Genomic DNA, 25,726 nt, shown 5'->3' with positions numbered 1-25,726 from the left:
CTGAAAGGGCAATATTACTCTCCCACTGTTTTTTTAGGTTTTTTTTTTTTTTTCAGGGAGAATTAGAAACCAAATAATATTAAAAAAAAAAAAAAAATAGGCTTTCTATGGCCCACTGAATGAAAGGGAGAGAGGTGGCACACCCAGGAGTCAAGACTGGCACACAAGCTGAAAGGGCAATATTACTCTCCCACTGTTTTTTTATGTATTTTTTGTTTTTTCAGGGAGACTTTAGAAACCCAATAATATTTAAAAAAAAAAATAAATAGGCTTTCTATGGCCCACTGAATGAGAGGGAGAGAGGTGGCACACCCAGGAGTCAAGACTGGCACACAAGCTGAAAGGGCAATATTACTCTCCCACTGTTTTTTTAGGTTTTTTTTGTTTTTTCAGGGAGACTTTAGAAACCCAATAATATTTAAAAAAAAAAATAAATAGGCTTTCTATGGCCCACTGAATGAGAGGGAGAGAGGTGGCACACCCAGGAGTCAAGACTGGCACACAAGCTGAAAGGGCAATATTACTCTCCCACTGTTTTTTTAGGTTTTTTTTTTTTTTTCAGGGAGAATTAGAAACCAAATAATATTAAAAAAAAAAAAAATAGGCTTTCTATGGCCCACTGAATGAGAGGGAGAGAGGTGGCACACCCAGGAGTCAAGACTGGCACACAAGCTGAAAGGGCAATATTACTCTCCCACTGTTTTTTTAGGTTTTTTTTGTTTTTTCAGGGAGACTTTAGAAACCCAATAATATTTTAAAAAAAAAATAAATAGGCTTTCTATGGCCCACTGAATGAGAGGGAGAGAGGTGGCACACCCAGGAGTCAAGACTGGCACACAAGCTGAAAGGGCAATATTACTCTCCCACTGTTTTTTTATGTATTTTTTGTTTTTTCAGGGAGACTTTAGAAACCCAATAATATTTAAAAAAAAAAATAAATAGGCTTTCTATGGCCCACTGAATGAGAGGGAGAGAGGTGGCACACCCAGGAGTCAAGACTGGCACACAAGCTGAAAGGGCAATATTACTCTCCCACTGTTTTTTTAGGTTTTTTTTTTTTTTTCAGGGAGAATTAGAAACCAAATAATATTAAAAAAAAAAAAAAAATAGGCTTTCTATGGCCCACTGAATGAAAGGGAGAGAGGTGGCACACCCAGGAGTCAAGACTGGCACACAAGCTGAAAGGGCAATATTACTCTCCCACTGTTTTTTTATGTATTTTTTGTTTTTTTCAGGGAGACTTTAGAAACCCAATAATATTTAAAAAAAAAAAATAAATAGGCTTTCTATGGCCCACTGAATGAGAGGGAGAGAGGTGGCACACCCAGGAGTCAAGACTGGCACACAAGCTGAAAGGGCAATATTACTCTCCCACTGTTTTTTTAGGTTTTTTTTTGTTTTTTCAGGGAGACTTTAGAAACCCAATAATATTTAAAAAAAAAAATAAATAGGCTTTCTATGGCCCACTGAATGAGAGGGAGAGAGGTGGCACACCCAGGAGTCAAGACTGGCACACAAGCTGAAAGGGCAATATTACTCTCCCACTGTTTTTTTATGTATTTTTTGTTTTTTCAGGGAGACTTTAGAAACCCAATAATATTTAAAAAAAAAAATAAATAGGCTTTCTATGGCCCACTGAATGAGAGGGAGAGAGGTGGCACACCCAGGAGTCAAGACTGGCACACAAGCTGAAAGGGCAATATTACTCTCCCACTGTTTTTTTAGGTTTTTTTTTTTTTTTCAGGGAGAATTAGAAACCAAATAATATTAAAAAAAAAAAAAAAATAGGCTTTCTATGGCCCACTGAATGAAAGGGAGAGAGGTGGCACACCCAGGAGTCAAGACTGGCACACAAGCTGAAAGGGCAATATTACTCTCCCACTGTTTTTTTATGTATTTTTTGTTTTTTTCAGGGAGACTTTAGAAACCCAATAATATTTAAAAAAAAAAATAAATAGGCTTTCTATGGCCCACTGAATGAGAGGGAGAGAGGTGGCACACCCAGGAGTCAAGACTGGCACACAAGCTGAAAGGGCAATATTACTCTCCCACTGTTTTTTTAGGTTTTTTTTTTTTTTCAGGGAGACTTTTGAAACCAAATAATATTAAAAAAAAAAAAAAAAAAAAAATATAGGCTTGCTATAGCCCACTGAATGAGAGATAGCGCACACACAGCAGTGGCACACAAGCCCTGACTGAGGCCAATATTTTTCTCCCACTGATTGATGTAGTGTTTCTGTGTTGAGGTAGATTTTAGAACACAAATCACGGAAAAAATAAATAGGCTTTCTATGGCCCACTCAGTGAGAGATGGCACACACAGGGATGGCACTGTAGCAGAAATGCCAATCTTAATCTCCCACAAAAAAAAAACAAAAAAAAAAAAAAAACTGTCCTACAATTACTATCTCCCTGCAGTAATGTAAGCCAGGTATGGCAGGCAGCAATAGGAGTGGACTGATGCACAAATTAAATAAAAAGTGTGGACAAACAAAAAAGATAGCTGTGCAGAAAGGAAGGAACAAGAGGATATGTGCTTTGAAAAAAGCAGTTGGTTTCCACAGTGGCGTACACACAGCAATACAGCTATCACGGAGCCTTCTAGGGCAGCCCAATGAGCTACAGCGCTGAGGGGAAAAAAATAAATAAATAGCTTCCACAGTCCCTGCACACCGAAGGTGGTGTTGGACAGTGGAAATCGCTGCAGCACAAGCGGTTTGGTGGTTAGTGGACCCTGCCTAACGCTCTCCCTGCTTCTGATGAAGCGGCAGCAACCTGTCCCTAAGCTCAGATCAGCAGCAGTAAGATGGCGGTCGGCGGGAACGCCCCTTTATAGCCCCTGTGACGCCGCAGACAGCAAGCCAATCACTGCAATGCCCTTCTCTAAGATGGTGGGGACCAGGATCTATGTCATCACGCTGCCCACACTCTGCGTTCACCTTCATTGGCTGAGAAATGGCGCTTTTCGCGTCATTGAAACGCGACTTTGGCGCGAAAGTCGCGTACCGCATGGCCGACAAGCACAGGGGTCGGATCGGGTTTCATGAGACGCCGACTTAGCCAAAAGTCGGCGACTTTTGAAAATGATCGACCCGTTTCGCTCAACCCTAGTAGCCATGGATGGCCTTCTTCCGGGCAGCGGAACAGGTGATGCTCTGTCAGCAGCATAGAGCTGAGAACAGAGCAGCCTGCGGACGATGGGCTGTTGCCGTTTTTGTTTTTCCATCACCAAACCACGCACCCACTTCTAGGTGCTCTCCCTGGGCCAAGTGAGGGCTGCTGCCATGGTGGTAGGTCGGGAGGAGGCCCTTGCCCAGTATACTCTGGATTCTCTTCAGAACGTAAAAATCTTTCGCCTTTTACTAAAGATTTCCGTGGAGAGGAGCAAAACTGAGTTTTGTGGCAATTTTTGCATGCTCCAGCTTCCTGGGGCTTCCTTAATTGGGTTCAACAACAGAATAAAGGAATGGGTGGGTGGGGTTTCGGTGGGAGACTGAACCCTGGGGTTGCTGGGAAGAGACCCTCATTTGCATATTGTAGCCATGGATGGCCTTCTTCCGGGCAGCGGAACAGGTGATGCTCTGTCAGCAGCATAGAGCTGAGAACAGAGCAGCCTGCGGACCATGGGCTGTTGCCGTTTTTGTTTTTCCATCACCAAACCACGCACCCACTTCTAGGTGCTCTCCCTGGGCCAAGTGAGGGCTGCTGCCATGGCGGTAGGTCGGGAGGAGGCCCTTGCCCAGTATACTCTGGCTTCTTTTCAGAACGTAAAAATCTTTCGCCTTTTGCTAAAGATTTCCGTGGAGAGGAGCAAAACTGAGTTTTGTGGCAATTTTTGCATGCTCCAGCTTGCTGGGGCTTCCTTAATTGGGTTCAACAACAGAATAAAGGAATGGGTGGGTGGGGTTTTGGTGGGAGACTGAACCCTGGGGTTGCTGGGAAGAGGCCCTCATTTGCATATTGAAGCCATGGATGGCCTTCTTCCGGGCAGCGGAACAGGTGATGCTCTGTCAGCAGCATAGAGCTGAGAACAGAGCAGCCTGCGGACGATGGGCTGTTGCCGTTTCTGTTTTTCCATCACCAAACCACGCACCCACTTCTAGGTGCTCTCCCTGGGCCAAGTGAAGGCTTCTGCCATGGTGGTAGGTCGGGAGGAGGCCCTTGCCCAGTATACTCTGGCTTCTCTTCAGAACGTAAAAATCTTTCGCCTTTTACTAAAGATTTCCGTGGAGAGGAGCAAAACTGAGTTTTGTGGCAATTTTTGCATGCTCCAGCTTGCTGGGGCTTCCTTAATTGGGTTCAACAACAGAATAAAGGAATGGGTGGGTGGGGTTTCGGTGGGAGACTGAACCCTGTGGTTGCTGGGAAGAGGCCCTCATTTGCATATTGTAGCCATGGATGGCCTTTTTCCGGGCAGCGGAACAGGTGATGCTCTGTCAGCAGCATAGAGCTGAGAACAGAGCAGCCTGCGGACGATGGGCTGTTGCCGTTTTTGTTTTTCCATCACCAAACCACGCACCCACTTCTAGGTGCTCTCCCTGGGCCAAGTGAGGGCTGCTGCCATGGTGGTAGGTCGGGAGGAGGCCCTTGCCCAGTATACTCTGGCTTCTCTTCAGAACGTAAAAATCTTTCGCCTTTTACTAAAGATTTCCGTGGAGAGGAGCAAAACTGAGTTTTGTGGCAATTTTTGCATGCTCCAGCTTGCTGGGGCTTCCTTAACTGGGTTCAACAACAGAATAAAGGAATGGGTGGGTGGGGTTTCGGTGGGAGACTGAACCCTGGGGTTGCTGGGAAGAGGCCCTCATTTGCATATTGTAGCCATGGATGGCCTTCTTCCGGGCAGCGGAACAGGTGATGTTCTGTCAGCACATAGAGCTGAGAACAGAGCAGCCTGCGGACGATGGGCTGTTGCCGTTTTTGTTTTTCCATCACCAAACCACGCACCCACTTCTAGGTGCTCTCCCTGGGCCAAGTGAGGGCTGCTGCCATGGTGGTAGGTCGGGAGGAGGCCCTTGCCCAGTATACTCTGGCTTCACTTCAGAACGTAAAAATCTTTCGCCTTTTACTAAAGATATCCGTGGAGAGGAGCAAAACTGAGTTTTGTGGCAATTTTTGCATGCTCCAGCTTGCTGGGGTTTCCTTAATTGGGTTCAACAACAGAATAAAGGAATGGGTGGGTGGGGTTTCGGTGGGAGACTGAACCCTGGGGTTGCTGGGAAGAGGCCCTTATTTGCATATTGTAGCCATGGATGGCCTTCTTCCGGGCAGCGGAACAGGTGATGCTCTGTCAGCAGCATAGAGCTGAGAACAGAGCAGCCTGCGGACGATGGGCTGTTGCCGTTTTTGTTTTTCCATCACCAAACCACGCACCCACTTCTAGGTGCTCTCCCTGGGCCAAGTGAGGGCTGCTGCCATGGTGGTAGGTCGGGAGGAGGCCCTTGCCCAGTATACTCTGGCTTCTCTTCAGAACGTAAAAATCTTTCGCCTTTTACTAAAGATTTCCGTGGAGAGGAGCAAAACTGAGTTTTGTGGCAATTTTTGCATGCTCCAGCTTGCTGGGGCTTCCTTAATTGGGTTCAACAACAGAATAAAGGAATGGGTGGGTGGGGTTTTGGTGGGAGACTGAACCCTGGGGTTGCTGGGAAGAGGCCCTCATTTGCATAGTGAAGCCATGGATGGCCTTCTTCCGGGCAGCGGAACAGGTGATGCTCTGTCAGCAGCATAGAGCTGAGAACAGAGCAGCCTGCGGACGATGGGCTGTTGCCGTTTCTGTTTTTCCATCACCAAACCACGCACCCACTTCTAGGTGCTCTCCCTGGGCCAAGTGAAGGCTGCTGCCATGGTGGTAGGTCGGGAGGAGGCCCTTGCCCAGTATACTCTGGCTTCTCTTCAGAACGTAAAAATCTTTCGCCTTTTACTAAAGATTTCCGTGGAGAGGAGCAAAACTGAGTTTTGTGGCAATTTTTGCATGCTCCAGCTTGCTGGGGCTTCCTTAATTGGGTTCAACAACAGAATAAAGGAATGGGTGGGTGGGGTTTCGGTGGGAGACTGAACCCTGTGGTTGCTGGGAAGAGGCCCTCATTTGCATATTGTAGCCATGGATGGCCTTCTTCCGGGCAGCGGAACAGGTGATGCTCTGTCAGCAGCATAGAGCTGAGAACAGAGCAGCCTGCGGACGATGGGCTGTTGCCGTTTTTGTCTTTCCATCACCAAACCACGCACCCACTTCTAGGTGCTCTCCCTGGGCCAAGTGAGGGCTGCTGCCATGGTGGTAGGTCGGGAGGAGGCCCTTGCCCAGTACACTCTGGCTTCTCTTCAGAACGTAAAAATCTTTCGCCTTTTACTAAAGATTTCCGTGGAGAGGAGCAAAACTGAGTTTTGTGGCAATTTTTGCATGCTCCAGCTTCCTGGGGCTTCCTTAATTGGGTTCAACAACAGAATAAAGGAATGGGTGGGTGGGGTTTCGGTGGGAGACTGAACCCTGTGGTTGCTGGGAAGAGGCCCTCATTTGCATATTGTAGCCATGGATGGCCTTCTTCCGGGCAGCGGAACAGGTGATGCTCTGTCAGCAGCATAGAGCTGAGAACAGAGCAGCCTGCGGACGATGGGCTGTTGCCGTTTTTGTTTTTCCATCACCAAACCACGCACCCACTTCTAGGTGCTCTCCCTGGGCCAAGTGAGGGCTGCTGCCATGGTGGTAGGTCGGGAGGAGGCCCTTGCCCAGTATACTCTGGCTTCTCTTCAGAACGTAAAAATCTTTCGCCTTTTACTAAAGATTTCCGTGGAGAGGAGCAAAACTGAGTTTTGTGGCAATTTTTGCATGCTCCAGCTTCCTGGGGCTTCCTTAATTGGGTTCAACAACAGAATAAAGGAATGGGTGGGTGGGGTTTCGGTGGGAGACTGAACCCTGGGGTTGCTGGGAAGAGGCCCTCATTTGCATATTGTAGCCATGGATGGCCTTCTTCCGGGCAGCGGAACAGGTGATGCTCTGTCAGCAGCATAGAGCTGAGAACAGAGCAGCCTGCGGACGATGGGCTGTTGCCGTTTTTGTTTTTCCATCACCAAACCACGCACCCACTTCTAGGTGCTCTCCCTGGGCCAAGTGAGGGCTGCTGCCATGGTGGTAGGTCGGGAGGAGGCCCTTGCCCAGTATACTCTGGCTTCTCTTCAGAACGTAAAAATCTTTCGCCTTTTACTAAAGATTTCCGTGGAGAGGAGCAAAACTGAGTTTTGTGGCAATTTTTGCATGCTCCAGCTTGCTGGGGCTTCCTTAACTGGGTTCAACAACAGAATAAAGGAATGGGTGGGTGGGGTTTCGGTGGGAGACTGAACCCTGGGGTTGCTGGGAAGAGGCCCTCATTTGCATATTGTAGCCATGGATGGCCTTCTTCCGGGCAGCGGAACAGGTGATGCTCTGTCAGCACATAGAGCTGAGAACAGAGCAGCCTGCGGACGATGGGCTGTTGCCGTTTTTGTTTTTCCATCACCAAACCACGCACCCACTTCTAGGTGCTCTCCCTGGGCCAAGTGAGGGCTGCTGCCATGGTGGTAGGTCGGGAGGAGGCCCTTGCCCAGTATACTCTGGCTTCACTTCAGAACGTAAAAATCTTTCGCCTTTTACTAAAGATATCCGTGGAGAGGAGCAAAACTGAGTTTTGTGGCAATTTTTGCATGCTCCAGCTTGCTGGGGTTTCCTTAATTGGGTTCAACAACAGAATAAAGGAATGGGTGGGTGGGGTTTCGGTGGGAGACTGAACCCTGGGGCTGCTGGGAAGAGGCCCTTATTTGCATATTGTAGCCATGGATGGCCTTCTTCCGGGCAGCGGAACTGGTGATGCTCTGTCAGCAGCATAGAGCTGAGAACAGAGCAGCCTGCGGACGATGGGCTGTTGCCGTTTTTGTTTTTCCATCACCAAACCACGCACCCACTTCTAGGTGCTCTCCCTGGGCCAAGTGAGGGCTGCTGCCATGGTGGTAGGTCGGGAGGAGGCCCTTGCCCAGTATACTCCGGCTTCTCTTCAGAATGTAAAAATCTTTCGCCTTTTACTAAAGATTTCCGTGGAGAGGAGCAAAACTGAGTTTTGTGGCAATTTTTGCATGCTCCAGCTTGCTGGGGCTTCGTTAATTGGGTTCAACAACAGAATAAAGGAATGGGTGGGTGGGGTTTCGGTGGGAGACTGAACCCTGGGGTTGCTGGGAAGAGGCCTTCATTTGCATATTGTAGCCATGGATGGCCTTCTTCCGGGCAGCGGAACAGGTGATGATCTGTCAGCAGCATAGAGCTGAGAACAGAGCAGCCTGCGGACGATGGGCTGTTGCCGTTTTTGTTTTTCCATCACCAAACCACGCACCCACTTCTAGGTGCTCTCCCTGGGCCAAGTGAGGGCTGCTGCCATGGTGGTAGGTCGGGAGGAGGCCCTTGCCCAGTATACTCTGGCTTCTCTTCAGAACGTAAAAATCTTTCGCCTTTTACTAAAGATTTCCGTGGAGAGGAGCAAAACTGAGTTTTGTGGCAATTTTTGCATGCTCCAGCTTGCTGGGGCTTCCTTAACTGGGTTCAACAACAGAATAAAGGAATGGGTGGGTGGGGTTTCGGTGGGAGACTGAACCCTGGGGTTGCTGGGAAGAGGCCCTCATTTGCATATTGTAGCCATGGATGGCCTTCTTCCGGGCAGCGGAACAGGTGATGCTCTGTCAGCACATAGAGCTGAGAACAGAGCAGCCTGCGGACGATGGGCTGTTGCCGTTTTTGTTTTTCCATCACCAAACCACGCACCCACTTCTAGGTGCTCTCCCTGGGCCAAGTGAGGGCTGCTGCCATGGTGGTAGGTCGGGAGGAGGCCCTTGCCCAGTATGCTCTGGCTTCACTTCAGAACGTAAAAATCTTTCGCCTTTTACTAAAGATATCCGTGGAGAGGAGCAAAACTGAGTTTTGTGGCAATTTTTGCATGCTCCAGCTTGCTGGGGTTTCCTTAATTGGGTTCAACAACAGAATAAAGGAATGGGTGGGTGGGGTTTCGGTGGGAGACTGAACCCTGGGGTTGCTGGGAAGAGGCCCTTATTTGCATATTGTAGCCATGGATGGCCTTCTTCCGGGCAGCGGAACAGGTGATGCTCTGTCAGCAGCATAGAGCTGAGAACAGAGCAGCCTGCGGACGATGGGCTGTTGCCGTTTTTGTTTTTCCATCACCAAACCACGCACCCACTTCTAGGTGCTCTCCCTGGGCCAAGTGAGGGCTGCTGCCATGGTGGTAGGTCGGGAGGAGGCCCTTGCCCAGTATTCTCTGGCTTCACTTCAGAACGTAAAAATCTTTCGCCTTTTACTAAAGATATCCGTGGAGAGGAGCAAAACTGAGTTTTGTGGCAATTTTTGCATGCTCCAGCTTGCTGGGGTTTCCTTAATTGGGTTCAACAACAGAATAAAGGAATGGGTGGGTGGGGTTTCGGTGGGAGACTGAACCCTGGGGTTGCTGGGAAGAGGCCCTTATTTGCATATTGTAGCCATGGATGGCCTTCTTCCGGGCAGCGGAACAGGTGATGCTCTGTCAGCAGCATAGAGCTGAGAACAGAGCAGCCTGCGGACGATGGGCTGTTGCCGTTTTTGTTTTTCCATCACCAAACCACGCACCCACTTCTAGGTGCTCTCCCTGGGCCAAGTGAGGGCTGCTGCCATGGTGGTAGGTCGGGAGGAGGCCCTTGCCCAGTATACTCTGGCTTCTCTTCAGAACGTAAAAATCTTTCGCCTTTTACTAAAGATTTCCGTGGAGAGGAGCAAAACTGAGTTTTGTGGCAATTTTTGCATGCTCCAGCTTCCTGGGGCTTCCTTAATTGGGTTCAACAACAGAATAAAGGAATGGGTGGGTGGGGTTTCGGTGGGAGACTGAACCCTGGGGTTGCTGGGAAGAGGCCCTCATTTGCATATTGTAGCCATGGATGGCCTTCTTCCGGGCAGCGGAACAGGTGATGCTCTGTCAGCAGCATAGAGCTGAGAACAGAGCAGCCTGCGGACGATGGGCTGTTGCCGTTTTTGTTTTTCCATCACCAAACCACGCACCCACTTCTAGGTGCTCTCCCTGGGCCAAGTGAGGGCTGCTGCCATGGTGGTAGGTCGGGAGGAGGCCCTTGCCCAGTATACTCTGGCTTCTCTTCAGAACGTAAAAATCTTTCGCCTTTTACTAAAGATTTCCGTGGAGAGGAGCAAAACTGAGTTTTGTGGCAATTTTTGCATGCTCCAGCTTGCTGGGGCTTCCTTAACTGGGTTCAACAACAGAATAAAGGAATGGGTGGGTGGGGTTTCGGTGGGAGACTGAACCCTGGGGTTGCTGGGAAGAGGCCCTCATTTGCATATTGTAGCCATGGATGGCCTTCTTCCGGGCAGCGGAACAGGTGATGCTCTGTCAGCACATAGAGCTGAGAACAGAGCAGCCTGCGGACGATGGGCTGTTGCCGTTTTTGTTTTTCCATCACCAAACCACGCACCCACTTCTAGGTGCTCTCCCTGGGCCAAGTGAGGGCTGCTGCCATGGTGGTAGGTCGGGAGGAGGCCCTTGCCCAGTATACTCTGGCTTCTCTTCAGAACGTAAAAATCTTTCGTCTTTTACTAAAGATTTCCGTGGAGAGGAGCAAAACTGAGTTTTGTGGCAATTTTTGCATGCTCCAGCTTCCTGGGGCTTCCTTAATTGGGTTCAACAACAGAATAAAGGAATGGGTGGGTGGGGTTTCGGTGGGAGACTGAACCCTGTGGTTGCTGGGAAGAGGCCCTCATTTGCATATTGTAGCCATGGATGGCCTTCTTCCGGGCAGCGGAACAGGTGATGCTCTGTCAGCAGCATAGAGCTGAGAACAGAGCAGCCTGCGGACGATGGGCTGTTGCCGTTTTTGTTTTTCCATCACCAAACCACGCACCCACTTCTAGGTGCTCTCCCTGGGCCAAGTGAGGGCTGCTGCCATGGTGGTAGGTCGGGAGGAGGCCCTTGCCCAGTATACTCTGGATTCTCTTCAGAACGTAAAAATCTTTCGCCTTTTACTAAAGATTTCCGTGGAGAGGAGCAAAACTGAGTTTTGTGGCAATTTTTGCATGCTCCAGCTTCCTGGGGCTTCCTTAATTGGGTTCAACAACAGAATAAAGGAATGGGTGGGTGGGGTTTCGGTGGGAGACTGAACCCTGGGGTTGCTGGGAAGAGACCCTCATTTGCATATTGTAGCCATGGATGGCCTTCTTCCGGGCAGCGGAACAGGTGATGCTCTGTCAGCAGCATAGAGCTGAGAACAGAGCAGCCTGCGGACCATGGGCTGTTGCCGTTTTTGTTTTTCCATCACCAAACCACGCACCCACTTCTAGGTGCTCTCCCTGGGCCAAGTGAGGGCTGCTGCCATGGCGGTAGGTCGGGAGGAGGCCCTTGCCCAGTATACTCTGGCTTCTTTTCAGAACGTAAAAATCTTTCGCCTTTTGCTAAAGATTTCCGTGGAGAGGAGCAAAACTGAGTTTTGTGGCAATTTTTGCATGCTCCAGCTTGCTGGGGCTTCCTTAATTGGGTTCAACAACAGAATAAAGGAATGGGTGGGTGGGGTTTTGGTGGGAGACTGAACCCTGGGGTTGCTGGGAAGAGGCCCTCATTTGCATATTGAAGCCATGGATGGCCTTCTTCCGGGCAGCGGAACAGGTGATGCTCTGTCAGCAGCATAGAGCTGAGAACAGAGCAGCCTGCGGACGATGGGCTGTTGCCGTTTCTGTTTTTCCATCACCAAACCACGCACCCACTTCTAGGTGCTCTCCCTGGGCCAAGTGAAGGCTTCTGCCATGGTGGTAGGTCGGGAGGAGGCCCTTGCCCAGTATACTCTGGCTTCTCTTCAGAACGTAAAAATCTTTCGCCTTTTACTAAAGATTTCCGTGGAGAGGAGCAAAACTGAGTTTTGTGGCAATTTTTGCATGCTCCAGCTTGCTGGGGCTTCCTTAATTGGGTTCAACAACAGAATAAAGGAATGGGTGGGTGGGGTTTCGGTGGGAGACTGAACCCTGTGGTTGCTGGGAAGAGGCCCTCATTTGCATATTGTAGCCATGGATGGCCTTTTTCCGGGCAGCGGAACAGGTGATGCTCTGTCAGCAGCATAGAGCTGAGAACAGAGCAGCCTGCGGACGATGGGCTGTTGCCGTTTTTGTTTTTCCATCACCAAACCACGCACCCACTTCTAGGTGCTCTCCCTGGGCCAAGTGAGGGCTGCTGCCATGGTGGTAGGTCGGGAGGAGGCCCTTGCCCAGGATACTCTGGCTTCTCTTCAGAACGTAAAAATCTTTCGCCTTTTACTAAAGATTTCCGTGGAGAGGAGCAAAACTGAGTTTTGTGGCAATTTTTGCATGCTCCAGCTTGCTGGGGCTTCCTTAACTGGGTTCAACAACAGAATAAAGGAATGGGTGGGTGGGGTTTCGGTGGGAGACTGAACCCTGGGGTTGCTGGGAAGAGGCCCTCATTTGCATATTGTAGCCATGGATGGCCTTCTTCCGGGCAGCGGAACAGGTGATGTTCTGTCAGCACATAGAGCTGAGAACAGAGCAGCCTGCGGACGATGGGCTGTTGCCGTTTTTGTTTTTCCATCACCAAACCACGCACCCACTTCTAGGTGCTCTCCCTGGGCCAAGTGAGGGCTGCTGCCATGGTGGTAGGTCGGGAGGAGGCCCTTGCCCAGTATACTCTGGCTTCACTTCAGAACGTAAAAATCTTTCGCCTTTTACTAAAGATATCCGTGGAGAGGAGCAAAACTGAGTTTTGTGGCAATTTTTGCATGCTCCAGCTTGCTGGGGTTTCCTTAATTGGGTTCAACAACAGAATAAAGGAATGGGTGGGTGGGGTTTCGGTGGGAGACTGAACCCTGGGGTTGCTGGGAAGAGGCCCTTATTTGCATATTGTAGCCATGGATGGCCTTCTTCCGGGCAGCGGAACAGGTGATGCTCTGTCAGCAGCATAGAGCTGAGAACAGAGCAGCCTGCGGACGATGGGCTGTTGCCGTTTTTGTTTTTCCATCACCAAACCACGCACCCACTTCTAGGTGCTCTCCCTGGGCCAAGTGAGGGCTGCTGCCATGGTGGTAGGTCGGGAGGAGGCCCTTGCCCAGTATACTCTGGCTTCTCTTCAGAACGTAAAAATCTTTCGCCTTTTACTAAAGATTTCCGTGGAGAGGAGCAAAACTGAGTTTTGTGGCAATTTTTGCATGCTCCAGCTTGCTGGGGCTTCCTTAATTGGGTTCAACAACAGAATAAAGGAATGGGTGGGTGGGGTTTTGGTGGGAGACTGAACCCTGGGGTTGCTGGGAAGAGGCCCTCATTTGCATAGTGAAGCCATGGATGGCCTTCTTCCGGGCAGCGGAACAGGTGATGCTCTGTCAGCAGCATAGAGCTGAGAACAGAGCAGCCTGCGGACGATGGGCTGTTGCCGTTTCTGTTTTTCCATCACCAAACCACGCACCCACTTCTAGGTGCTCTCCCTGGGCCAAGTGAAGGCTGCTGCCATGGTGGTAGGTCGGGAGGAGGCCCTTGCCCAGTATACTCTGGCTTCTCTTCAGAACGTAAAAATCTTTCGCCTTTTACTAAAGATTTCCGTGGAGAGGAGCAAAACTGAGTTTTGTGGCAATTTTTGCATGCTCCAGCTTGCTGGGGCTTCCTTAATTGGGTTCAACAACAGAATAAAGGAATGGGTGGGTGGGGTTTCGGTGGGAGACTGAACCCTGTGGTTGCTGGGAAGAGGCCCTCATTTGCATATTGTAGCCATGGATGGCCTTCTTCCGGGCAGCGGAACAGGTGATGCTCTGTCAGCAGCATAGAGCTGAGAACAGAGCAGCCTGCGGACGATGGGCTGTTGCCGTTTTTGTCTTTCCATCACCAAACCACGCACCCACTTCTAGGTGCTCTCCCTGGGCCAAGTGAGGGCTGCTGCCATGGTGGTAGGTCGGGAGGAGGCCCTTGCCCAGTATACTCTGGCTTCTCTTCAGAACGTAAAAATCTTTCGCCTTTTACTAAAGATTTCCGTGGAGAGGAGCAAAACTGAGTTTTGTGGCAATTTTTGCATGCTCCAGCTTCCTGGGGCTTCCTTAATTGGGTTCAACAACAGAATAAAGGAATGGGTGGGTGGGGTTTCGGTGGGAGACTGAACCCTGGGGTTGCTGGGAAGAGGCCCTCATTTGCATATTGTAGCCATGGATGGCCTTCTTCCGGGCAGCGGAACAGGTGATGCTCTGTCAGCAGCATAGAGCTGAGAACAGAGCAGCCTGCGGACGATGGGCTGTTGCCGTTTTTGTTTTTCCATCACCAAACCACGCACCCACTTCTAGGTGCTCTCCCTGGGCCAAGTGAGGGCTGCTGCCATGGTGGTAGGTCGGGAGGAGGCCCTTGCCCAGTATACTCTGGCTTCTCTTCAGAACGTAAAAATCTTTCGCCTTTTACTAAAGATTTCCGTGGAGAGGAGCAAAACTGAGTTTTGTGGCAATTTTTGCATGCTCCAGCTTGCTGGGGCTTCCTTAACTGGGTTCAACAACAGAATAAAGGAATGGGTGGGTGGGGTTTCGGTGGGAGACTGAACCCTGGGGTTGCTGGGAAGAGGCCCTCATTTGCATATTGTAGCCATGGATGGCCTTCTTCCGGGCAGCGGAACAGGTGATGCTCTGTCAGCACATAGAGCTGAGAACAGAGCAGCCTGCGGACGATGGGCTGTTGCCGTTTTTGTTTTTCCATCACCAAACCACGCACCCACTTCTAGGTGCTCTCCCTGGGCCAAGTGAGGGCTGCTGCCATGGTGGTAGGTCGGGAGGAGGCCCTTGCCCAGTATGCTCTGGCTTCACTTCAGAACGTAAAAATCTTTCGCCTTTTACTAAAGATATCCGTGGAGAGGAGCAAAACTGAGTTTTGTGGCAATTTTTGCATGCTCCAGCTTGCTGGGGTTTCCTTAATTGGGTTCAACAACAGAATAAAGGAATGGGTGGGTGGGGTTTCGGTGGGAGACTGAACCCTGGGGCTGCTGGGAAGAGGCCCTTATTTGCATATTGTAGCCATGGATGGCCTTCTTCCGGGCAGCGGAACTGGTGATGCTCTGTCAGCAGCATAGAGCTGAGAACAGAGCAGCCTGCGGACGATGGGCTGTTGCCGTTTTTGTTTTTCCATCACCAAACCACGCACCCACTTCTAGGTGCTCTCCCTGGGCCAAGTGAGGGCTGCTGCCATGGTGGTAGGTCGGGAGGAGGCCCTTGCCCAGTATACTCTGGCTTCTCTTCAGAATGTAAAAATCTTTCGCCTTTTACTAAAGATTTCCGTGGAGAGGAGCAAAACTGAGTTTTGTGGCAATTTTTGCATGCTCCAGCTTGCTGGGGCTTCGTTAATTGGGTTCAACAACAGAATAAAGGAATGGGTGGGTGGGGTTTTGGTGGGAGACTGAACCCTGGGGTTGCTGGGAAGAGGCCCTCATTTGCATATTGAAGCCATGGATGGCCTTCTTCCGGGCAGCGGAACAGGTGATGCTCTGTCAGCAGCATAGAGCTGAGAACAGAGCAGCCTGCGGACGATGGGCTGTTGCCGTTTTTGTTTTTCCATCACCAAACCACGCACCCACTTCTAGGTGCTCTCCCTAGGCCAAGTGAGGGCTGCTGCCATGGTGGTAGGTCGGGAGGAGGCCCTTTCCCAGTATACTCTGGCTTCTCTTCAGAACAAAAAAATCTTTCGCCTTTTACTAAAGATTTCCGTGGAGAGGAGCAAAACTGAGTTTTGTGGCAATTTTTGCATGCTCCAGCTTGCTGGTGCTTCCTTAATTGGGTTCAACAACAGAATAAAGGAATGGGTGGGTGGGGTTTCGGTGGGAGACTGAACCCTGGGGTTGCTGGGAAGAGGCCTTCATTTGCATATTGTAGCCATGGATGGCCTTCTTCCGGGCAGCGGAACAGGTGATGATCTGTCAGCAGCATAGAGCTGAGAACAGAGCAGCCTGCGGACGATGGGCTGTTGCCGTTTTTGTTTTTCCATCACCAAACCACGCACCCACTTCTAGGTGCTCTCCCTGGGCCAAGTGAGGGCTGCTGCCATGGTGGTAGGTCGGGAGGAGGCCCTTGCCCAGTATACTCCGGCTTCTCTTCAGAACGTAAAAATCTTTCGCCTTTTACTAAAGATTTCCGTGGAGAGGAGCAAAACTGAGTTTTGTGGCAATTTTTGCATGCTCCAGCTTGCTGGGGCTTCCTTAACTGGGTTCAACAACAGAATAAAGGAATGGGTGGGTGGGGTTTCGGTGGGAGACTGAACCCTGGGGTTGCTGGGAAGAGGCCCTCATTTGCATATTGTAGCCATGGATGGCCTTCTTCCGGGCAGCGGAACAGGTGATGCTCTGTCAGCACATAGAGCTGAGAACAGAGCAGCCTGCGGACGATGGGCTGTTGCCGTTTTTGTTTTTCCATCACCAAACCACGCACCCACTTCTAGGTGCTCTCCCTGGGCCAAGTGAGGGCTGCTGCCATGGTGGTAGGTCGGGAGGAGGCCCTTGCCCAGTATGCTCTGGCTTCACTTCAGAACGTAAAAATCTTTCGCCTTTTACTAAAGATATCCGTGGAGAGGAGCAAAACTGAGTTTTGTGGCAATTTTTGCATGCTCCAGCTTGCTGGGGTTTCCTTAATTGGGTTCAACAACAGAATAAAGGAATGGGTGGGTGGGGTTTCGGTGGGAGACTGAACCCTGGGGTTGCTGGGAAGAGGCCCTTATTTGCATATTGTAGCCATGGATGGCCTTCTTCCGGGCAGCGGAACAGGTGATGCTCTGTCAGCAGCATAGAGCTGAGAACAGAGCAGCCTGCGGACGATGGGCTGTTGCCGTTTTTGTTTTTCCATCACCAAACCACGCACCCACTTCTAGGTGCTCTCCCTGGGCCAAGTGAGGGCTGCTGCCATGGTGGTAGGTCGGGAGGAGGCCCTTGCCCAGTATTCTCTGGCTTCACTTCAGAACGTAAAAATCTTTCGCCTTTTACTAAAGATATCCGTGGAGAGGAGCAAAACTGAGTTTTGTGGCAATTTTTGCATGCTCCAGCTTGCTGGGGTTTCCTTAATTTGGTTCAACAACAGAATAAAGGAATGGGTGGGTGGGGTTTCGGTGGGAGACTGAACCCTGGGGTTGCTGGGAAGAGGCCCTCATTTGCATATTGTAGCCATGGATGGCCTTCTTCCGGGCAGCGGAACAGGTGATGCTCTGTCAGCACATAGAGCTGAGAACAGAGCAGCCTGCGGACGATGGGCTGTTGCCGTTTTTGTTTTTCCATCACCAAACCACGCACCCACTTCTAGGTGCTCTCCCTGGGCCAAGTGAGGGCTGCTGCCATGGTGGTAGGTCGGGAGGAGGCCCTTGCCCAGTATGCTCTGGCTTCACTTCAGAACGTAAAAATCTTTCGCCTTTTACTAAAGATATCCGTGGAGAGGAGCAAAACTGAGTTTTGTGGCAATTTTTGCATGCTCCAGCTTGCTGGGGTTTCCTTAATTGGGTTCAACAACAGAATAAAGGAATGGGTGGGTGGGGTTTCGGTGGGAGACTGAACCCTGGGGTTGCTGGGAAGAGGCCCTTATTTGCATATTGTAGCCATGGATGGCCTTCTTCCGGGCAGCGGAACAGGTGATGCTCTGTCAGCAGCATAGAGCTGAGAACAGAGCAGCCTGCGGACGATGGGCTGTTGCCGTTTTTGTTTTTCCATCACCAAACCACGCACCCACTTCTAGGTGCTCTCCCTGGGCCAAGTGAGGGCTGCTGCCATGGTGGTAGGTCGGGAGGAGGCCCTTGCCCAGTATTCTCTGGCTTCACTTCAGAACGTAAAAATCTTTCGCCTTTTACTAAAGATATCCGTGGAGAGGAGCAAAACTGAGTTTTGTGGCAATTTTTGCATGCTCCAGCTTGCTGGGGTTTCCTTAATTGGGTTCAACAACAGAATAAAGGAATGGGTGGGTGGGGTTTCGGTGGGAGACTGAACCCTGGGGTTGCTGGGAAGAGGCCCTTATTTGCATATTGTAGCCATGGATGGCCTTCTTCCGGGCAGCGGAACAGGTGATGCTCTGTCAGCAGCATAGAGCTGAGAACAGAGCAGCCTGCGGACGATGGGCTGTTGCCGTTTTTGTTTTTCCATCACCAAACCACGCACCCACTTCTAGGTGCTCTCCCTGGGCCAAGTGAGGGCTGCTGCCATGGTGGTAGGTCGGGAGGAGGCCCTTGCCCAGTATACTCTGACTTCTCTTCAGAACGTAAAAATCTTTCGCCTTTTACTAAAGATTTCCGTGGAGAGGAGCAAAACTGAGTTTTGTGGCAATTTTTGCATGCTCCAGCTTGCTGGGGCTTCCTTAATTGGGTTCAACAACAGAATAAAGGAATGGGTGGGTGGGGTTTTGGTGGGAGACTGAACCCTGGGGTTGCTGGGAAGAGGCCCTCATTTGCATATTGAAGCCATGGATGGCCTTCTTCTGGGCAGCGGAACAGGTGATGCTCTGTCAGCAGCATAGAGCTGAGAACAGAGCAGCCTGCGGACGATGGGCTGTTGCCGTTTCTGTTTTTCCATCACCAAACCACGCACCCACTTCTAGGTGCTCTCCCTGGGCCAAGTGAAGGCTGCTGCCATGGTGGTAGGTCGGGAGGAGGCCCTTGCCCAGGATACTCTGGCTTCTCTTCAGAACGTAAAAATCTTTCGCCTTTTACTAAAGATTTCCGTGGAGAGGAGCAAAACTGAGTTTTGTGGCAATTTTTGCATGCTCCAGCTTGCTGGGGCTACCTTAATTGGGTTCAACAACAGAATAAAGGAATGGGTGGGTGGGGTTTCGGTGGGAGACTGAACCCTGTGGTTGCTGGGAAGAGGCCCTCATTTGCATATTGTAGCCATGGATGGCCTTCTTCCGGGCAGCGGAACAGGTGATGCTCTGTCAGCACATAGAGCTGAGAACAGAGCAGCCTGCGGACGATGGGCTGTTGCCGTTTTTGTTTTTCCATCACCAAACCACGCACCCACTTCTAGGTGCTCTCCCTGGGCCAAGTGAGGGCTGCTGCCATGGTGGTAGGTCGGGAGGAAGCCCTTGCCCAGTATTCTCTGGCTTCACTTCAGAACGTAAAAATCTTTCGCCTTTTACTAAAGATATCCGTGGAGAGGAGCAAAACTGAGTTTTGTGGCAATTTTTGCATGCTCCAGCTTGCTGGGGTTTCCTTAATTGGGTTCAACAACAGAATAAAGGAATGGGTGGGTGGGTGGGTGGGGTTTCGGTGGGAGACTGAACCCTGGGGTTGCTGGGAAGAGGCCCTTATTTGCATATTGTAGCCATGGATGGCCTTCTTCCGGGCAGCGGAACAGGTGATGCTCTGTCAGCAGCATAGAGCTGAGAACAGAGCAGCCTGCGGACGATGGGCTGTTGCCGTTTTTGTTTTTCCATCACCAAACCACGCACCCACTTCTAGGTGCTCTCCCTGGGCCAAGTGAGGGCTGCTGCCATGGTGGTAGGTCGGGAGGAGGCCCTTGCCCAGTAAACTCTGACTTCTCTTCAGAACGTAAAAATCTTTCGCCTTTTACTAAAGATTTCCGTGGAGAGGAGCAAAACTGAGTTTTGTGGCAATTTTTGCATGCTCCAGCTTGCTGGGGCTTCCTTAATTGGGTTCAACAACAGAATAAAGGAATGGGTGGGTGGGGTTTTGGTGGGAGACTGAACCCTGGGGTTGCTGGGAAGAGGCCCTCATTTGCATATTGAAGCCATGGATGGCCTTCTTCCGGGCAGCGGAACAGGTGATGCTCTGTCAGCAGCATAGAGCTGAGAACAGAGCAGCCTGCGGACGATGGGCTGTTGCCGTTTCTGTTTTTCCATCACCAAACCACGCACCCACTTCTAGGTGCTCTCCCTGGGCCAAGTGAAGGCTGCTGCCATGGTGGTAGGTCGGGAGGAGGCCCTTGCCCAGGATACTCTGGCTTCTCTTCAGAACGTAAAAATCTTTCGCCTTTTACTAAAGATTTCCGTGGAGAGGAGCAAAACTGAGTTTTGTGGCAATTTTTGCATGCTCCAGCTTGCTGGGGCTACCTTAATTGGGTTCAACAACAGAATAAAGGAATGGGTGGGTGGGGTTTCGGTGGGAGACTGAACCCTGTGGTTGCTGGGAAGAGGCCCTCATTTGCATATTGTAGCCATGGATGGCCTTCTTCCGGGCAGCGGAACAGGTGATGCTCTGTCAGCAGCATAGAGCTGAGAACAGAGCAGCCTGCGGACGATGGGCTGTTGCCGTTTTTGTTTTTCCATCACCAAACCACGCACCCACTTCTAGGTGCTCTCCCTGGGCCAAGTGAGGGCTGCTGCCATGGTGGTAGGTCGGGAGGAGGCCCTTGCCCAGTACACTCTGGCTTCTCTTCAGAACGTAAAAATCTTTCGCCTTTTACTAAAGATTTCCGTGGAGAGGAGCAAAACTGAGTTTTGTGGCAATTTTTGCATGCTCCAGCTTCCTGGGGCTTCCTTAATTGGGTTCAACAACAGAATAAAGGAATGGGTGGGTGGGGTTTCGGTGGGAGACTGAACCCTGTGGTTGCTGGGAAGAGGCCCTCATTTGCATATTGTAGCCATGGATGGCCTTCTTCCGGGCAGCGGAACAGGTGATGCTCTGTCAGCAGCATAGAGCTGAGAACAGAGCAGCCTGCGGACGATGGGCTGTTGCCGTTTTTGTTTTTCCATCACCAAACCACGCACCCACTTCTAGGTGCTCTCCCTGGGCCAAGTGAGGGCTGCTGCCATGGTGGTAGGTCGGGAGGAGGCCCTTGCCCAGTATACTCTGGCTTCTCTTCAGAACGTAAAAATCTTTCGCCTTTTACTAAAGATTTCCGTGGAGAGGAGCAAAACTGAGTTTTGTGGCAATTTTTGCATGCTCCAGCTTCCTGGGGCTTCCTTAATTGGGTTCAACAACAGAATAAAGGAATGGGTGGGTGGGGTTTCGGTGGGAGACTGAACCCTGGGGTTGCTGGGAAGAGGCCCTCATTTGCATATTGTAGCCATGGATGGCCTTCTTCCGGGCAGCGGAACAGGTGATGCTCTGTCAGCAGCATAGAGCTGAGAACAGAGCAGCCTGCGGACGATGGGCTGTTGCCGTTTTTGTTTTTCCATCACCAAACCACGCACCCACTTCTAGGTGCTCTCCCTGGGCCAAGTGAGGGCTGCTGCCATGGTGGTAGGTCGGGAGGAGGCCCTTGCCCACTATACTCTGGCTTCTCTTCAGAACGTAAAAATCTTTCGCCTTTTACTAAAGATTTCCGTGGAGAGGAGCAAAACTGAGTTTTGTGGCAATTTTTGCATGCTCCAGCTTGCTGGGGCTTCCTTAACTGGGTTCAACAACAGAATAAAGGAATGGGTGGGTGGGGTTTCGGTGGGAGACTGAACCCTGGGGTTGCTGGGAAGAGGCCCTCATTTGCATATTGAAGCCATGGATGGCCTTCTTCCGGGCAGCGGAACAGGTGATGCTCTGTCAGCACATAGAGCTGAGAACAGAGCAGCCTGCGGACGATGGGCTGTTGCCGTTTTTGTTTTTCCAACACCAAACCACGCACCCACTTCTAGGTGCTCTCCCTGGGCCAAGTGAGGGCTGCTGCCATGGTGGTAGGTCGGGAGGAGGCCCTTGCCCAGTATGCTCTGGCTTCACTTCAGAACGTAAAAATCTTTCGCCTTTTACTAAAGATATCCGTGGAGAGGAGCAAAACTGAGTTTTGTGGCAATTTTTGCATGCTCCAGCTTGCTGGGGTTTCCTTAATTGGGTTCAACAACAGAATAAAGGAATGGGTGGGTGGGGTTTCGGTGGGAGACTGAACCCTGGGGTTGCTGGGAAGAGGCCCTTATTTGCATATTGTAGCCATGGATGGCCTTCTTCCGGGCAGCGGAACAGGTGATGCTCTGTCAGCAGCATAGAGCTGAGAACAGAGCAGCCTGCGGACGATGGGCTGTTGCCGTTTTTGTTTTTCCATCACCAAACCACGCACCCACTTCTAGGTGCTCTCCCTGGGCCAAGTGAGGGCTGCTGCCATGGTGGTAGGTCGGGAGGAGGCCCTTGCCCAGTATACTCTGACTTCTCTTCAGAACGTAAAAATCTTTCGCCTTTTACTAAAGATTTCCGTGGAGAGGAGCAAAACTGAGTTTTGTGGCAATTTTTGCATGCTCCAGCTTGCTGGGGCTTCCTTAATTGGGTTCAACAACAGAATAAAGGAATGGGTGGGTGGGGTTTTGGTGGGAGACTGAACCCTGGGGTTGCTGGGAAGAGGCCCTCATTTGCATATTGAAGCCATGGATGGCCTTCTTCCGGGCAGCGGAACAGGTGATGCTCTGTCAGCAGCATAGAGCTGAGAACAGAGCAGCCTGCGGACGATGGGCTGTTGCCGTTTCTGTTTTTCCATCACCAAACCACGCACCCACTTCTAGGTGCTCTCCCTGGGCCAAGTGAAGGCTGCTGCCATGGTGGTAGGTCGGGAGGAGGCCCTTGCCCAGGATACTCTGGCTTCTCTTCAGAACGTAAAAATCTTTCGCCTTTTACTAAAGATTTCCGTGGAGAGGAGCAAAACTGAGTTTTGTGGCAATTTTTGCATGCTCCAGCTTGCTGGGGCTACCTTAATTGGGTTCAACAACAGAATAAAGGAATGGGTGGGTGGGGTTTCGGTGGGAGACTGAACCCTGTGGTTGCTGGGAAGAGGCCCTCATTTGCATATTGTAGCCATGGATGGCCTTCTTCCGGGCAGCGGAACAGGTGATGCTCTGTCAGCAGCATAGAGCTGAGAACAGAGCAGCCTGCGGACGATGGGCTGTTGCCGTTTTTGTTTTTCCATCACCAAACCACGCACCCACTTCTAGGTGCTCTCCCTGGGCCAAGTGAGGGCTGCTGCCATGGTGGTAGGTCGGGAGGAGGCCCTTGCCCAGTACACTCTGGCTTCTCTTCAGAACGTAAAAATCTTTCGCCTTTTACTAAAGATTTCCGTGGAGAGGAGCAAAACTGAGTTTTGTGGCAATTTTTGCATGCTCCAGCTTCCTGGGGCTTCCTTAATTGGGTTCAACAACAGAATAAAGGAATGGGTGGGTGGGGTTTTGGTGGGAGACTGAACCCTGGGGTTGCTGGGAAGAGGCCCTCATTTGCATATTGAAGCCATGGATGGCCTTCTTCCGGGCAGCGGAACAGGTGATGCTCTGTCAGCAGCATAGAGCTGAGAACAGAGCAGCCTGCGGACGATGGGCTGTTGCCGTTTCTGTTTTTCCATCACCAAACCACGCACCCACTTCTAGGTGCTCTCCCTGGGCCAAGTGAAGGCTGCTGCCATGGTGGTAGGTCGGGAGGAGGCCCTTGCCCAGGATACTCTGGCTTCTCTTCAGAACGTAAAAATCTTTCGCCTTTTACTAAAGATTTCCGTGGAGAGGAGCAAAACTGAGTTTTGTGGCAATTTTTGCATGCTCCAGCTTGCTGGGGCTACCTTAATTGGGTTCAACAACAGAATAAAGGAATGGGTGGGTGGGGTTTCGGTGGGAGACTGAACCCTGTGGTTGCTGGGAAGAGGCCCTCATTTGCATATTGTAGCCATGGATGGCCTTCTTCCGGGCAGCGGAACAGGTGATGCTCTGTCAGCAGCATAGAGCTGAGAACAGAGCAGCCTGCGGACGATGGGCTGTTGCCGTTTTTGTTTTTCCATCACCAAACCACGCACCCACTTCTAGGTGCTCTCCCTGGGCCAAGTGAGGGCTGCTGCCATGGTGGTAGGTCGGGAGGAGGCCCTTGCCCAGTACACTCTGGCTTCTCTTCAGAACGTAAAAATCTTTCGCCTTTTACTAAAGATTTCCGTGGAGAGGAGCAAAACTGAGTTTTGTGGCAATTTTTGCATGCTCCAGCTTCCTGGGGCTTCCTTAATTGGGTTCAACAACAGAATAAAGGAATGGGTGGGTGGGGTTTCGGTGGGAGACTGAACCCTGTGGTTGCTGGGAAGAGGCCCTCATTTGCATATTGTAGCCATGGATGGCCTTCTTCCGGGCAGCGGAACAGGTGATGCTCTGTCAGCAGCATAGAGCTGAGAACAGAGCAGCCTGCGGACGATGGGCTGTTGCCGTTTTTGTTTTTCCATCACCAAACCACGCACCCACTTCTAGGTGCTCTCCCTGGGCCAAGTGAGGGCTGCTGCCATGGTGGTAGGTCGGGAGGAGGCCCTTGCCCAGTATACTCTGGCTTCTCTTCAGAACGTAAAAATCTTTCGCCTTTTACTAAAGATTTCCGTGGAGAGGAGCAAAACTGAGTTTTGTGGCAATTTTTGCATGCTCCAGCTTCCTGGGGCTTCCTTAATTGGGTTCAACAACAGAATAAAGGAATGGGTGGGTGGGGTTTCGGTGGGAGACTGAACCCTGGGGTTGCTGGGAAGAGGCCCTCATTTGCATATTGTAGCCATGGATGGCCTTCTTCCGGGCAGCGGAACAGGTGATGCTCTGTCAGCAGCATAGAGCTGAGAACAGAGCAGCCTGCGGACGATGGGCTGTTGCCGTTTTTGTTTTTCCATCACCAAACCACGCACCCACTTCTAGGTGCTCTCCCTGGGCCAAGTGAGGGCTGCTGCCATGGTGGTAGGTCGGGAGGAGGCCCTTGCCCACTATACTCTGGCTTCTCTTCAGAACGTAAAAATCTTTCGCCTTTTACTAAAGATTTCCGTGGAGAGGAGCAAAACTGAGTTTTGTGGCAATTTTTGCATGCTCCAGCTTGCTGGGGCTTCCTTAACTGGGTTCAACAACAGAATAAAGGAATGGGTGGGTGGGGTTTCGGTGGGAGACTGAACCCTGGGGTTGCTGGGAAGAGGCCCTCATTTGCATATTGAAGCCATGGATGGCCTTCTTCCGGGCAGCGGAACAGGTGATGCTCTGTCAGCACATAGAGCTGAGAACAGAGCAGCCTGCGGACGATGGGCTGTTGCCGTTTTTGTTTTTCCATCACCAAACCACGCACCCACTTCTAGGTGCTCTCCCTGGGCCAAGTGAGGGCTGCTGCCATGGTGGTAGGTCGGGAGGAGGCCCTTGCCCAGTATGCTCTGGCTTCACTTCAGAACGTAAAAATCTTTCGCCTTTTACTAAAGATATCCGTGGAGAGGAGCAAAACTGAGTTTTGTGGCAATTTTTGCATGCTCCAGCTTGCTGGGGTTTCCTTAATTGGGTTCAACAACAGAATAAAGGAATGGGTGGGTGGGGTTTCGGTGGGAGACTGAACCCTGGGGTTGCTGGGAAGAGGCCCTTATTTGCATATTGTAGCCATGGATGGCCTTCTTCCGGGCAGCGGAACAGGTGATGCTCTGTCAGCAGCATAGAGCTGAGAACAGAGCAGCCTGCGGACGATGGGCTGTTGCCGTTTTTGTTTTTCCATCACCAAACCACGCACCCACTTCTAGGTGCTCTCCCTGGGCCAAGTGAGGGCTGCTGCCATGGTGGTAGGTCGGGAGGAGGCCCTTGCCCAGTACACTCTGGCTTCTCTTCAGAACGTAAAAATCTTTCGCCTTTTACTAAAGATTTCCGTGGAGAGGAGCAAAACTGAGTTTTGTGGCAATTTTTGCATGCTCCAGCTTGCTGGGGCTTCCTTAACTGGGTTCAACAACAGAATAAAGGAATGGGTGGGTGGGGTTTTGGTGGGAGACTGAACCCTGGGGTTGCTGGGAAGATGCCCTCATTTGCATATTGTAGCCATGGATGGCCTTCTTCCGGGCAGCGGAACAGGTGA

The 25,726-nt window shown here is 51.0% G+C and overlaps 53 non-coding genes across 53 annotated transcripts; all 53 read left to right on the top strand.

Moving 5' to 3' along the window:
- Nucleotides 1–3,318: 3,318 nt before the first annotated feature.
- LOC143810320 (U5 spliceosomal RNA) lies at nucleotides 3,319–3,434 on the top strand. Its single transcript, XR_013222778.1, has one exon. It is a non-coding gene; the product is annotated as a U5 spliceosomal RNA (small nuclear RNA).
- A 310-nt stretch (nucleotides 3,435–3,744) lies between these two features.
- On the top strand, nucleotides 3,745–3,860 carry LOC143810447 (U5 spliceosomal RNA). The gene has a single exon (XR_013222902.1). It is a non-coding gene; the product is annotated as a U5 spliceosomal RNA (small nuclear RNA).
- Nucleotides 3,861–4,170: 310 nt separating this feature from the next.
- Nucleotides 4,171–4,286, top strand: LOC143811121 (U5 spliceosomal RNA). Its single transcript, XR_013223410.1, has one exon. It is a non-coding gene; the product is annotated as a U5 spliceosomal RNA (small nuclear RNA).
- Nucleotides 4,287–4,596: 310 nt separating this feature from the next.
- On the top strand, nucleotides 4,597–4,712 carry LOC143811120 (U5 spliceosomal RNA). The gene has a single exon (XR_013223409.1). It is a non-coding gene; the product is annotated as a U5 spliceosomal RNA (small nuclear RNA).
- Nucleotides 4,713–5,021: 309 nt separating this feature from the next.
- On the top strand, nucleotides 5,022–5,137 carry LOC143810560 (U5 spliceosomal RNA). Its single transcript, XR_013223011.1, has one exon. It is a non-coding gene; the product is annotated as a U5 spliceosomal RNA (small nuclear RNA).
- Nucleotides 5,138–5,447: 310 nt separating this feature from the next.
- On the top strand, nucleotides 5,448–5,563 carry LOC143811119 (U5 spliceosomal RNA). Its single transcript, XR_013223408.1, has one exon. It is a non-coding gene; the product is annotated as a U5 spliceosomal RNA (small nuclear RNA).
- Nucleotides 5,564–5,873: 310 nt separating this feature from the next.
- LOC143811118 (U5 spliceosomal RNA) lies at nucleotides 5,874–5,989 on the top strand. The gene has a single exon (XR_013223407.1). It is a non-coding gene; the product is annotated as a U5 spliceosomal RNA (small nuclear RNA).
- Nucleotides 5,990–6,299: 310 nt separating this feature from the next.
- LOC143811226 (U5 spliceosomal RNA) lies at nucleotides 6,300–6,415 on the top strand. Its single transcript, XR_013223512.1, has one exon. It is a non-coding gene; the product is annotated as a U5 spliceosomal RNA (small nuclear RNA).
- A 310-nt stretch (nucleotides 6,416–6,725) lies between these two features.
- On the top strand, nucleotides 6,726–6,841 carry LOC143811194 (U5 spliceosomal RNA). The gene has a single exon (XR_013223481.1). It is a non-coding gene; the product is annotated as a U5 spliceosomal RNA (small nuclear RNA).
- Nucleotides 6,842–7,151: 310 nt separating this feature from the next.
- LOC143811117 (U5 spliceosomal RNA) lies at nucleotides 7,152–7,267 on the top strand. The gene has a single exon (XR_013223406.1). It is a non-coding gene; the product is annotated as a U5 spliceosomal RNA (small nuclear RNA).
- Nucleotides 7,268–7,576: 309 nt separating this feature from the next.
- LOC143810559 (U5 spliceosomal RNA) lies at nucleotides 7,577–7,692 on the top strand. The gene has a single exon (XR_013223010.1). It is a non-coding gene; the product is annotated as a U5 spliceosomal RNA (small nuclear RNA).
- A 310-nt stretch (nucleotides 7,693–8,002) lies between these two features.
- Nucleotides 8,003–8,118, top strand: LOC143810321 (U5 spliceosomal RNA). The gene has a single exon (XR_013222779.1). It is a non-coding gene; the product is annotated as a U5 spliceosomal RNA (small nuclear RNA).
- A 310-nt stretch (nucleotides 8,119–8,428) lies between these two features.
- LOC143811116 (U5 spliceosomal RNA) lies at nucleotides 8,429–8,544 on the top strand. The gene has a single exon (XR_013223405.1). It is a non-coding gene; the product is annotated as a U5 spliceosomal RNA (small nuclear RNA).
- A 309-nt stretch (nucleotides 8,545–8,853) lies between these two features.
- LOC143810628 (U5 spliceosomal RNA) lies at nucleotides 8,854–8,969 on the top strand. The gene has a single exon (XR_013223074.1). It is a non-coding gene; the product is annotated as a U5 spliceosomal RNA (small nuclear RNA).
- Nucleotides 8,970–9,279: 310 nt separating this feature from the next.
- Nucleotides 9,280–9,395, top strand: LOC143810643 (U5 spliceosomal RNA). The gene has a single exon (XR_013223087.1). It is a non-coding gene; the product is annotated as a U5 spliceosomal RNA (small nuclear RNA).
- A 310-nt stretch (nucleotides 9,396–9,705) lies between these two features.
- Nucleotides 9,706–9,821, top strand: LOC143811193 (U5 spliceosomal RNA). Its single transcript, XR_013223480.1, has one exon. It is a non-coding gene; the product is annotated as a U5 spliceosomal RNA (small nuclear RNA).
- A 310-nt stretch (nucleotides 9,822–10,131) lies between these two features.
- LOC143811115 (U5 spliceosomal RNA) lies at nucleotides 10,132–10,247 on the top strand. The gene has a single exon (XR_013223404.1). It is a non-coding gene; the product is annotated as a U5 spliceosomal RNA (small nuclear RNA).
- Nucleotides 10,248–10,556: 309 nt separating this feature from the next.
- On the top strand, nucleotides 10,557–10,672 carry LOC143810385 (U5 spliceosomal RNA). Its single transcript, XR_013222841.1, has one exon. It is a non-coding gene; the product is annotated as a U5 spliceosomal RNA (small nuclear RNA).
- A 310-nt stretch (nucleotides 10,673–10,982) lies between these two features.
- LOC143810319 (U5 spliceosomal RNA) lies at nucleotides 10,983–11,098 on the top strand. The gene has a single exon (XR_013222777.1). It is a non-coding gene; the product is annotated as a U5 spliceosomal RNA (small nuclear RNA).
- Nucleotides 11,099–11,408: 310 nt separating this feature from the next.
- On the top strand, nucleotides 11,409–11,524 carry LOC143810446 (U5 spliceosomal RNA). Its single transcript, XR_013222901.1, has one exon. It is a non-coding gene; the product is annotated as a U5 spliceosomal RNA (small nuclear RNA).
- Nucleotides 11,525–11,834: 310 nt separating this feature from the next.
- LOC143811114 (U5 spliceosomal RNA) lies at nucleotides 11,835–11,950 on the top strand. The gene has a single exon (XR_013223403.1). It is a non-coding gene; the product is annotated as a U5 spliceosomal RNA (small nuclear RNA).
- A 310-nt stretch (nucleotides 11,951–12,260) lies between these two features.
- On the top strand, nucleotides 12,261–12,376 carry LOC143811113 (U5 spliceosomal RNA). The gene has a single exon (XR_013223402.1). It is a non-coding gene; the product is annotated as a U5 spliceosomal RNA (small nuclear RNA).
- A 309-nt stretch (nucleotides 12,377–12,685) lies between these two features.
- LOC143810558 (U5 spliceosomal RNA) lies at nucleotides 12,686–12,801 on the top strand. The gene has a single exon (XR_013223009.1). It is a non-coding gene; the product is annotated as a U5 spliceosomal RNA (small nuclear RNA).
- A 310-nt stretch (nucleotides 12,802–13,111) lies between these two features.
- LOC143811112 (U5 spliceosomal RNA) lies at nucleotides 13,112–13,227 on the top strand. The gene has a single exon (XR_013223401.1). It is a non-coding gene; the product is annotated as a U5 spliceosomal RNA (small nuclear RNA).
- Nucleotides 13,228–13,537: 310 nt separating this feature from the next.
- LOC143811111 (U5 spliceosomal RNA) lies at nucleotides 13,538–13,653 on the top strand. Its single transcript, XR_013223400.1, has one exon. It is a non-coding gene; the product is annotated as a U5 spliceosomal RNA (small nuclear RNA).
- A 310-nt stretch (nucleotides 13,654–13,963) lies between these two features.
- Nucleotides 13,964–14,079, top strand: LOC143811192 (U5 spliceosomal RNA). The gene has a single exon (XR_013223479.1). It is a non-coding gene; the product is annotated as a U5 spliceosomal RNA (small nuclear RNA).
- Nucleotides 14,080–14,389: 310 nt separating this feature from the next.
- LOC143811110 (U5 spliceosomal RNA) lies at nucleotides 14,390–14,505 on the top strand. The gene has a single exon (XR_013223399.1). It is a non-coding gene; the product is annotated as a U5 spliceosomal RNA (small nuclear RNA).
- A 309-nt stretch (nucleotides 14,506–14,814) lies between these two features.
- LOC143810627 (U5 spliceosomal RNA) lies at nucleotides 14,815–14,930 on the top strand. The gene has a single exon (XR_013223073.1). It is a non-coding gene; the product is annotated as a U5 spliceosomal RNA (small nuclear RNA).
- A 310-nt stretch (nucleotides 14,931–15,240) lies between these two features.
- Nucleotides 15,241–15,356, top strand: LOC143811286 (U5 spliceosomal RNA). Its single transcript, XR_013223572.1, has one exon. It is a non-coding gene; the product is annotated as a U5 spliceosomal RNA (small nuclear RNA).
- Nucleotides 15,357–15,666: 310 nt separating this feature from the next.
- LOC143810291 (U5 spliceosomal RNA) lies at nucleotides 15,667–15,782 on the top strand. Its single transcript, XR_013222750.1, has one exon. It is a non-coding gene; the product is annotated as a U5 spliceosomal RNA (small nuclear RNA).
- Nucleotides 15,783–16,092: 310 nt separating this feature from the next.
- LOC143811240 (U5 spliceosomal RNA) lies at nucleotides 16,093–16,208 on the top strand. Its single transcript, XR_013223526.1, has one exon. It is a non-coding gene; the product is annotated as a U5 spliceosomal RNA (small nuclear RNA).
- A 309-nt stretch (nucleotides 16,209–16,517) lies between these two features.
- Nucleotides 16,518–16,633, top strand: LOC143810626 (U5 spliceosomal RNA). The gene has a single exon (XR_013223072.1). It is a non-coding gene; the product is annotated as a U5 spliceosomal RNA (small nuclear RNA).
- Nucleotides 16,634–16,943: 310 nt separating this feature from the next.
- On the top strand, nucleotides 16,944–17,059 carry LOC143810642 (U5 spliceosomal RNA). The gene has a single exon (XR_013223086.1). It is a non-coding gene; the product is annotated as a U5 spliceosomal RNA (small nuclear RNA).
- Nucleotides 17,060–17,368: 309 nt separating this feature from the next.
- On the top strand, nucleotides 17,369–17,484 carry LOC143810625 (U5 spliceosomal RNA). The gene has a single exon (XR_013223071.1). It is a non-coding gene; the product is annotated as a U5 spliceosomal RNA (small nuclear RNA).
- Nucleotides 17,485–17,794: 310 nt separating this feature from the next.
- LOC143810641 (U5 spliceosomal RNA) lies at nucleotides 17,795–17,910 on the top strand. Its single transcript, XR_013223085.1, has one exon. It is a non-coding gene; the product is annotated as a U5 spliceosomal RNA (small nuclear RNA).
- Nucleotides 17,911–18,220: 310 nt separating this feature from the next.
- On the top strand, nucleotides 18,221–18,336 carry LOC143810331 (U5 spliceosomal RNA). The gene has a single exon (XR_013222789.1). It is a non-coding gene; the product is annotated as a U5 spliceosomal RNA (small nuclear RNA).
- Nucleotides 18,337–18,646: 310 nt separating this feature from the next.
- LOC143811109 (U5 spliceosomal RNA) lies at nucleotides 18,647–18,762 on the top strand. The gene has a single exon (XR_013223398.1). It is a non-coding gene; the product is annotated as a U5 spliceosomal RNA (small nuclear RNA).
- Nucleotides 18,763–19,071: 309 nt separating this feature from the next.
- LOC143810640 (U5 spliceosomal RNA) lies at nucleotides 19,072–19,187 on the top strand. Its single transcript, XR_013223084.1, has one exon. It is a non-coding gene; the product is annotated as a U5 spliceosomal RNA (small nuclear RNA).
- Nucleotides 19,188–19,505: 318 nt separating this feature from the next.
- On the top strand, nucleotides 19,506–19,621 carry LOC143810387 (U5 spliceosomal RNA). The gene has a single exon (XR_013222843.1). It is a non-coding gene; the product is annotated as a U5 spliceosomal RNA (small nuclear RNA).
- Nucleotides 19,622–19,931: 310 nt separating this feature from the next.
- On the top strand, nucleotides 19,932–20,047 carry LOC143811108 (U5 spliceosomal RNA). Its single transcript, XR_013223397.1, has one exon. It is a non-coding gene; the product is annotated as a U5 spliceosomal RNA (small nuclear RNA).
- A 310-nt stretch (nucleotides 20,048–20,357) lies between these two features.
- On the top strand, nucleotides 20,358–20,473 carry LOC143811225 (U5 spliceosomal RNA). The gene has a single exon (XR_013223511.1). It is a non-coding gene; the product is annotated as a U5 spliceosomal RNA (small nuclear RNA).
- A 310-nt stretch (nucleotides 20,474–20,783) lies between these two features.
- On the top strand, nucleotides 20,784–20,899 carry LOC143811191 (U5 spliceosomal RNA). Its single transcript, XR_013223478.1, has one exon. It is a non-coding gene; the product is annotated as a U5 spliceosomal RNA (small nuclear RNA).
- A 310-nt stretch (nucleotides 20,900–21,209) lies between these two features.
- LOC143811107 (U5 spliceosomal RNA) lies at nucleotides 21,210–21,325 on the top strand. Its single transcript, XR_013223396.1, has one exon. It is a non-coding gene; the product is annotated as a U5 spliceosomal RNA (small nuclear RNA).
- Nucleotides 21,326–21,634: 309 nt separating this feature from the next.
- Nucleotides 21,635–21,750, top strand: LOC143810624 (U5 spliceosomal RNA). The gene has a single exon (XR_013223070.1). It is a non-coding gene; the product is annotated as a U5 spliceosomal RNA (small nuclear RNA).
- Nucleotides 21,751–22,060: 310 nt separating this feature from the next.
- On the top strand, nucleotides 22,061–22,176 carry LOC143810330 (U5 spliceosomal RNA). Its single transcript, XR_013222788.1, has one exon. It is a non-coding gene; the product is annotated as a U5 spliceosomal RNA (small nuclear RNA).
- Nucleotides 22,177–22,486: 310 nt separating this feature from the next.
- On the top strand, nucleotides 22,487–22,602 carry LOC143811106 (U5 spliceosomal RNA). The gene has a single exon (XR_013223395.1). It is a non-coding gene; the product is annotated as a U5 spliceosomal RNA (small nuclear RNA).
- A 310-nt stretch (nucleotides 22,603–22,912) lies between these two features.
- Nucleotides 22,913–23,028, top strand: LOC143811224 (U5 spliceosomal RNA). The gene has a single exon (XR_013223510.1). It is a non-coding gene; the product is annotated as a U5 spliceosomal RNA (small nuclear RNA).
- Nucleotides 23,029–23,338: 310 nt separating this feature from the next.
- LOC143811105 (U5 spliceosomal RNA) lies at nucleotides 23,339–23,454 on the top strand. Its single transcript, XR_013223394.1, has one exon. It is a non-coding gene; the product is annotated as a U5 spliceosomal RNA (small nuclear RNA).
- A 310-nt stretch (nucleotides 23,455–23,764) lies between these two features.
- On the top strand, nucleotides 23,765–23,880 carry LOC143811223 (U5 spliceosomal RNA). Its single transcript, XR_013223509.1, has one exon. It is a non-coding gene; the product is annotated as a U5 spliceosomal RNA (small nuclear RNA).
- Nucleotides 23,881–24,190: 310 nt separating this feature from the next.
- Nucleotides 24,191–24,306, top strand: LOC143811190 (U5 spliceosomal RNA). Its single transcript, XR_013223477.1, has one exon. It is a non-coding gene; the product is annotated as a U5 spliceosomal RNA (small nuclear RNA).
- A 310-nt stretch (nucleotides 24,307–24,616) lies between these two features.
- Nucleotides 24,617–24,732, top strand: LOC143811104 (U5 spliceosomal RNA). The gene has a single exon (XR_013223393.1). It is a non-coding gene; the product is annotated as a U5 spliceosomal RNA (small nuclear RNA).
- A 309-nt stretch (nucleotides 24,733–25,041) lies between these two features.
- On the top strand, nucleotides 25,042–25,157 carry LOC143810623 (U5 spliceosomal RNA). Its single transcript, XR_013223069.1, has one exon. It is a non-coding gene; the product is annotated as a U5 spliceosomal RNA (small nuclear RNA).
- Nucleotides 25,158–25,467: 310 nt separating this feature from the next.
- On the top strand, nucleotides 25,468–25,583 carry LOC143811208 (U5 spliceosomal RNA). Its single transcript, XR_013223494.1, has one exon. It is a non-coding gene; the product is annotated as a U5 spliceosomal RNA (small nuclear RNA).
- The last annotated feature ends 143 nt before the right edge of the window (nucleotides 25,584–25,726 follow it).

Source organism: Ranitomeya variabilis, chromosome 2 (genome assembly GCF_051348905.1).
Source record: "Ranitomeya variabilis isolate aRanVar5 chromosome 2, aRanVar5.hap1, whole genome shotgun sequence".
NCBI classification, from domain to species: Eukaryota; Metazoa; Chordata; class Amphibia; order Anura; family Dendrobatidae; genus Ranitomeya; species Ranitomeya variabilis.
Note: the sequence above shows the minus strand (reverse complement) of the source record. Positions and strands in the feature narration are given on the sequence as shown.